Below are 8,649 nucleotides of genomic sequence, written 5' to 3' on the forward strand. Positions count from 1 at the left end.
GACCTGCAAAATCAATGAGTAGTCTTTACCAAGGGGCCAATTGAATAATCTTTGAGATGGAGCAGTCTGGTGCTCCGCACATGCCTGACAATGAGAGGTCAACTTTTCAATCTGTGTGTCCATCCGACCTCATGTGTAGTGGCATCAGGCGAATTGCTTTGTATTTAATCTGCCCCAATGACCTTGACACAAAAGACAATGAAATTCCTTCTGTAGAGACAGTGTACTATCATGCGCAATTGTTCACTATCTGAGTGAAGCAGAATAACACTTTGTTCTACAGGCAAGCCACGCCAAAGTGCAAAGTATCGGCAAATTAATGGACTGAGAAAGGCTTTGATGGTATATAGCCGACTGGTGCGGATGTATTGCATCAGAACTTGTAGACTGGGGTCTGCAACCTTCGCCTGAGCAATCCGACGATCAGAGATGAGGAATCCATCGAGAGTTTCACCGTCCTGCACATCAGTAGGGAAATCATAGTCTTCAGATGTGTCGAACACTGTATTATTGCCAACTGGTAAACGACAGAGGGGACTCTCCATTGTAATGTTTGGTCTTTACATGATTTCATATTGGTAATTGGACAGTATGAAAAATCAGCGTTGCAGCTTCTACGCTGAGCACGGTAGGACAGGCATGGAAGGAGTGAATAACGACGTCAATGGTTTGTGATCCGTCGCCAAGGAAATCTTCCTTCCATAAAGACCTTTATCACGCCATATGTAATGGCAAGAGCTTCCTCCTCTAGTTGGGGACAATTGCACTAATTGTGAACCTTGGTCAAGAGCTTACATGCAAAAGCAATCAGACCATAAGTTGAACACTGTGGGAAAGCATTGCACGGATGCAGTTTAGGGAATTGCCGCCCTCTATCATGACTGATTTGTAGTCATCAAAATGCATTGAACGTGTATCACTCAACAAATCTTCCTTCAAACGCCGGAAAGCATGGTAGAAAAGAAACATTTTTCCTGCGTAATCTGTACAATGGAGCTGCAATTTTGTTATGCATTTGATATGAACCGCATGTAATAAGTGAGTATTCCTAGTATAGCTTGAAGGTCACTGACATTGTTGGAATATGACAAATTGCAGTTAAATGAGACTGCAACGGGTGGATGACCTGAGAATTGATTACATGCTCTATGTACTGAATTTCAGTTTGAAAGAAAGTACACTTGTCTTTGTTGCACTTGAGAGCAGCAGCAGAGAGTATGTGCAATAAAAGCCTCAAATTAGGCACAGACTCCTGAGTACGACCCAAAACCACAGTAAATCGAAGTAATTCCTGCATTAAGGCACTGTAACGGCCTTAGGGACGCTGAAGAAAAAACCAAAGGGGCAAACATAAAAACTTGAACAACCGTATGTGGGCTTTGATCACAAAAAGTTTCTGAGACCACTCGTCCAATGGAATCTGCATCCCGTAAATATATTGTGAGAAGAAGCGACTTGCTCCTAGCTTATCTATCAGTTCTTGAGGCCATGGCGTCGGAAATGGATCAATCACTGTTTGAGGCTTCACCACAGCACACAACCTTAATTCACCAGAGAATTTCCTGATGACTAGCTGCTATCAGAGTGTTTACGCCTTTGTCCTTCCAGTTTAGCAGTGTTACACCATTTGATCTCTAACTGCCTCGTCAAGCTTACTAAATCAGCTGCCCAATGTCTATTAGTTTGATTGTGTGTTCGTAATCTGAAAACCATGTAACGAGCAGCAGTCACGTCCAACTGTTCATCAAAGTACTCCTCTAACGCAGCAATCAAGTCCTAACAGTCTATAATTTCGGGGCAAGCGTTGGGAAAAGGTTTTCATGCAACCCTGTATACTGCAATGTCTATTGTTGCCAAAAAGGTGGTTTTGTGTCCATACTTTGAATATGATATGCAGTGAAGTGGGTGTTGAGTTGAGCGTGGTATTCAAACAAGTCTTCTTGCTGGTCGTCGGATACCCGAAACTGGGGGTGAACAGACAGGCAGTGCATATTGTGATGCTGTTTGGGGTGCAGCTACTGACATCGACAGACTTGTTTCAATTGCATCAATTGCTTCATTGCTACCACAAGTTGTTGAAAAATGGCTCTGAGCACTATGCAACTTAACTTCTGAGGTCATCAGTCGCCTAGAACTTAGAACTACTTAAACCTAACTAACCTAGGGACATCACACACATCCATGCCCGAGGCAGGATTCGAACCTGCGACCGTAGCGGTCACGCGGTTCCAGATTGAAGTGCCTAGAACCGCACGGACACACCGGCCGGCACAAGTTGTTGAATTTGTTGAGCCTACAACTGAATACCTTGGCTTATAAACCGTTCCTGTGGCACATTGGCCATGGTTTAAGGTAGAGTACACACTCAATAGTAACAAAATGTAAACACTGGAGCTGGAAAGAATGACTCGGTTAGAAGTCACAGACAAGAATATATAAGAAAAAGAAAAAACTTTTGTTATTGAAATAAATGGTTGTAGCTCCGTCATAATTTTCATTGAGAAGTATTTTTTCTATATATCTTGACTACTTTCGAACACCTGTGTGACAAATACAGACGATAGCCTGTTTACAAAAATTATCCCTGTAGTGATAGCATTAACGCCGACTCGACAACAGTAAATACATCACGTAGGACGGATTTTAGAGAACTGCGATGGTCGTCCAACGTGGTGTATTTACTGTTGTTGAGCCTGTCATAATGCTGCTTTCAACATCACCGTAGCGGCAGTTTTTGTACATAGGCTATGGCCTGTATTTGTCACACGTACGATACGGTTGGTTTGAAAATGGACACATGTATCCGAAAGTAGTCACCATCAATATATAACAAAAGTTACTTCTCAATGCAACTTATGACAGAGCTACAACCATTTATTTCCATAAACTACCTTTGTCGCTGTAGTGTTGATGTCTCAGCAAGGTAACAAGTCCACCATATAACAGGCAAACGAAGAACCAGCTTCAGCGCCAATGTTGTTGTATCCGGTAACGATACATGGATTCCAAGGCAGAAAGCAGACAATGAGAGTGCAGTCAGACCCAATATCCAGAGTCTCAAGGTCCGAAGCCAAGTAGGTAATACACTATAGAGGGGAGGGAGAGAGAGAGAGAGAGAGAGAGAGATGCCAGTACTCGGGGCGTTTCTCACGAGACTGACGGGCTGATGATAGCTTTCTGCAGCCTATAATACACTTATACAGTGGCGCTGTGTGCTCGGTCGCGCAGGGCGTGTCTGCAGAGCAGCCTTCGGTTGGTGGCCAATGGTTGCTGAGTATTCGTAATTTCTGGTGCCAACTTACGAGTTATGTCTGGTGCCAACCTATGAATTACAATCTGCCGTGCTGGGAGTGGTCTCTGTGGCGAACGACACGACAGTCTATTTGAATTTGGTTTTCCTTGCTCTAAAGATGTTTCATGTTCTCTTGTTGAGCCCGGACTCAAAGATCTGTTTTGGATTGTAAACTGTCCTTCAATTATCCTCGAGAGTAACGTACACTTTCGAGATGACTCCAGACAGAAAATCCAGAGATCAGGCGATCTTGGAGGCCAAGGATCACGCCCAGCTCGACCGCCCATTTTGGCGCTTAGGCCGATATTACACTATTATATTTTCTTGTCAAAGTTGATATGGCAAATATTTATGTAAGAAATTTGATGGTGTAGTATCTCACCTGTCGACAAATATGATCAATTCTACGGCCTCGCCGTAGATTTAATCATAAAAGTCGTCCGTCGTCTGTTCACTGCAATGTGAAATGTAACCGCTTGGAGCGCTGGCGTCGCTACAGCTATTTGACGTCTCTGTAGTGTGTTTCTAAAGACGGCTTCAAAGTTGATGTGTTCCTTCGACCTTTTTTTTTTAATAAACTTGTTTCGACTAAGATGGGGAGTGAGCAAGGGGCTCAGTGCATACTTTTAACAGTGTCTTGAGGAGCAGGTGGAATGTATTTACTGCAGGCTATTTCATGTCCAAAATCACAACTACAGCCTATAAAATAAATAAAAAATGTTATTTTAAATATGTTAATTATTCTATCTGTATGATGGTGATTGTGATTGCAATTGTAATTAATATTTTGCTTATCTGGAACGTGGACGTTTAATTATTCGTTATCAGACGCTTGACAATGGCTTTTTCGTAAAGGCAATGTTACTCGTAGTTGACCGTGAAATAAAACTGAAATAATCGGACTTCGTAATTAAATCGTTTCCAAAGACTGCTGCGGTAGGTGCGGACTCATAATCTAAATCTCAATATTACAATAATTTGCCAGCCATGCCAATACGTCGTACAGAGGTGATTGTCTACTAAACATAAAAAAGTTACACAGTTAGTTAAATCAGATATATTCAATGAATAAGCCTACAGTTCATAATCCTACTTACTTTTATAAATATAAATTCTTTACAGAATCGAGTGCCTAGTGTGGTTGCAACTCGCAGTATTCTTCTATAACATGAAATATGGCGGTGTGCCAGACAACAAAATAAAATACGTGCTTCTCGCACCACTTCTACCAGAGCTCTTTCTTTCTTAATCAAACATAAGAGTAACGTAATTGTGCTTTTGTTTTATCAGCGACACAGCGCTGCAGTTGTGTGCCATAGGCTTTATTTATTTGTCACTGATTATTTATTTAATTAATATTTCGCGTTTCCGAGGAAACTCACGCTCGGCATGCAAATGTGCCTTTATATTGCCCCCTGAATTGCGAGGCGAAAGGACACACCTGCAGGCGAGCAATTCACCTAAAGGCACAAGAAAATCTAAGTTATCTACAACTATTTACATGACTTACATTACACATTATACACATTATATACAAAATTTGAATGACGCGGGTGCGCCGTAAAAGTTCTTATGTTGGCAGATAGAGTGCGCGCATGCGCAGAAGCGTCTGTGTAACTGCGGCACTGCCGTTATATCGTACAGTTAGATCACGCGGCACAGTATTGCAGATCATATTGTTCGTGTGCGCGCGTTTTTCAGTCGTTGCACAAAGAAAATATTCAACCAAGATTACATATGAAGACTACATTCTATGACAGGTAACTTAGTTTTAAATTTATAATATTTGTTATAACACAATACAACTTAGATTGTTGAATGTTCTTAGTTACATAGTATTGTTTTGAAATACTTCAAAGAAAAATGTCCGTATTTTTCAGGTGCGTTGACCTATACACATCGTGTCGTTATTACAGTTCATATTCATCCGCTGCACAATAATTTTTTTTTTAGGTTAGTATCGTCGTGGTAAAGTTTTTTGATCACAGTAACATCGTTGTATAACAACGTGATTAATACATAAGCGTGTCCATTTCTCATTTCCATTATAGTCGTAGTGATCAGTTCGTTGTGACTAAAAGCATTGCTTATTACAGATCAGACGTGACCCGTCGAGTAATTGGTCCACGTGCAGTTCGTTTTTTACATTCCGTGGAAGCTTGGTTGCAGAACCTCGGACGGCACATAGCTGGCGTCGATCCTTGGACAGTCCAAGTAAGAGTGTCCGTCAATTTCGAGAACATTTCATTCCCTGAAGTTCCAACCAAAATTCTTCCACCCGTCGTGTTGTTTTCTGGACAGGCACTTTGTGTCCATTTAATCCAGTTAACATCTTGAAGTTGGGTACTGTAGTAATGTCACTAGACGATGCACGAATTATGCACTTCACATTTTCAGTTTTTTGCTGAATATAGCTCACCTAAATGTTCGTAGTTATTAATCAAGGAAATCGTTCATCGCGTTCACATAGATACGCTGCATAATGAATGGCATTAACAGTTTCTTTCACATAGGTTTCCGCGTAGTTGCAGAGTTAGTAATGTTTGTTAATGTCCGTGAACAGTGGTTCACTATGCAATGTCTTTTTGGCACTCGTTTTGTTCAAATTTTTTACATAGTAACAGTTACACTATACATCAGTTAAAAAAATAAGTAATTATACATACACACGTCACATATTTTCTTAGCATAAACATAATATAGTTGCACATAAACATGTTTACATCATCATTACATCGCTATAGGTTATTACATTGTGTCACATTTGATTACATGAATTGCAGATATTTACATCCTCTTTAGCGGTTTTGCTGGGATATTATCGATGTTTTTTGTGATGTCATCTGAAATTAAGATAGGTTAGACACAACATTCATTACATCAGTAGGCAAGACCAGGCGTTTTCACTACTCAATAAATATTCAAAATAGTAAGAGAGAGAAAATGTTCGATTCCTCGCGTTTTGTGCGTGTGTGTAGAGTGTCTGTGTGGCCTTGACTACTGATAGATGCTTTTCGTGTTGAGAGATGTGCGTCTAATCTATTTCTCAAAGTAAAAGATCGCTTCACAGATGGCGTCTGTCAGTTCGTCAGGTGTCACACGAAGTCAGTAATTCGTTTTTCAAGATTGTCATGTACTGAAGGATATGTTTGAATTTGTTCAGTAAGAACTTCACACGTGACATTAAGGTTTTTTACTTGTGTCTGTAAAAGTGCTACGTCAGTTGTAGTCTTTTCTTGTCTCGTATTGAGCTGGGAAAATTTAGTACTGAGTTCGGTCATCTGTTTGGTCAGTGTGGCGTCTATAAGTTCCACACGCTTACATAAAGTGTCATTACCTATCTTGATTGCTATGAGATCAGATTTGATTTCGTCATTTTGTGTTTTTAACTGTTCATTTTGTGTCTCTAATTGTGCCTTTAAGGTTGCCATGTTTTCGGCGTTTTGTTTCATTAGCATTTGTAACATGTCGGCAATGTTTACCGTTTGCAAGGTCTCTGCCCCCGCCGCGTCATTAGACGTGACGTCATGCATTAACATGGGCTCTGATTGAGATTTTGAAATTTTTGTAGTGGACGGCCTATCGTCAAAATTTTCGTCAACACTTGCGTCAATGTTTGATGAATCGTCACTACCGGTTGCTGTCGTAAAGTCATTTTCTAACACTTGTCTCACGTCCGAGTCGGATTGCGTCTGAATAGTACGTCCTTGCTGTTCCATTTTTGCGTATTGTTTTCTAGTTATTACCATGCCACACGTGATATATGTTTCAAGAAAATTTTTGACACTGATTTTAAAATAAAATGTAGTTGAGCATGAATCGCTCGTAGCAACAATGGCTGTCTGTTAATTTAAAAATATAAACTGAATTTGAGATTATTGGTAATGGCTGCTGGCCATGTTACATGATATCGTACAGAAGTCGGCCATATTGTACACTCGTGTATTGGTATTGTTGCATACGTTATTGTTTAGGGAAAAGTACTGAGAATGAAATTTATCACTGAAACTGTTATGCGGAAAAGAAACACTACAGAATTTACTGAAAAGCTAATAAACTGAATTATACGTCTGGTCAAGCCTGCTAATGCAAAGATGCTGCGTCTTACCTTATTTTGCTGGAAGTTTCATTGCGTCTTCCCGCAAAATTTCAGAATTAGAAAATATCTTCAGATTTTATCATCTCTCATACATTGACGTCCAGGTCCAGAAAGTTGATTTTTTACATGAAACAAAGAGAACAATGTAACAAATGACAAAATAACAAGTCCGACACGCAGTCGCCAATATAAAATAAATAAAAAATGTTATTTTAAATATGTTAATTATTCTATCTGTATGATGGTGATTGTGATTGCAATTGTAATTAATATTTTGCTTATCTGGAACGTGGACGTTTAATTATTCGTTATCAGACGCTTGACAATGGCTTTTTCGTAAAGGTAATGTTACTCGTAGTTGACCGTGAAATAAAACTGAAATAATCGGACTTCGTAATTAAATCGTTTCCAAAGACTGCTGCGGTAGGTGCGGACTCATAATCTAAATCTCAATATTACAATAATTTGCCAGCCATGCCAATACGTCGTACAGAGGTGATTGTCTACTAAACATAAAAAAGTTACACAGTTAGTTAAATCAGATATATTCAATGAATAAGCCTACAGTTCATAATCCTACTTACTTTTATAAATATAAATTCTTTACAGAATCGAGTGCCTAGTGTGGTTGCAACTCGCAGTATTCTTCTATAACATGAAATATGGCGGTGTGCCAGACAATAAAATAAAATACATGCTTCTCGCACCACTTCTACCAGAGCTCTTTCTTTCTTAATCAAACATAAGAGTAACGTAATTGTGCTTTTGTTTTATCAGCGACACAGCGCTTCAGTTGTGTGCCATAGGCTTTATTTATTTGTCACTGATTATTTATTTAATTAATATTTCGCGTTTCCGAGGAAACTCACGCTCGGCATGCAAATGTGCCTTTATAAGCCATCCACCTGTACATCTGTAAACATCCAGGCAGTTTTCCAGCAAGCCGGAATAGAGCATGTGGTCACGCTCTAAAATAAATTCTTTCTTAGCTTTCGATTCTACTTTGTCTATTTTTGATTTCCGTATGTTAGAAGTTACAAAGCGCTTCATCTGTTTCGTACTTTTTATTAATTTTGTAGTTGTTGGAACGCTAATTCCATTAATTAAATTATTCAGAAATAGAAATAGTTCTTATTGCCCATGTAGCGTACTAAATATTTACCTTCACATATTCCCACTTCAGTGCTTTATAAATCGCTTCACACGTTTCTTGAATTGTTGTGAGTAATGTGCAATGTAATATTCGAGTGCTGTGTTG

This window comes from Schistocerca serialis, chromosome 9 (genome assembly GCF_023864345.2).
Source record: "Schistocerca serialis cubense isolate TAMUIC-IGC-003099 chromosome 9, iqSchSeri2.2, whole genome shotgun sequence".
NCBI lineage: Eukaryota > Metazoa > Arthropoda > Insecta > Orthoptera > Acrididae > Schistocerca > Schistocerca serialis.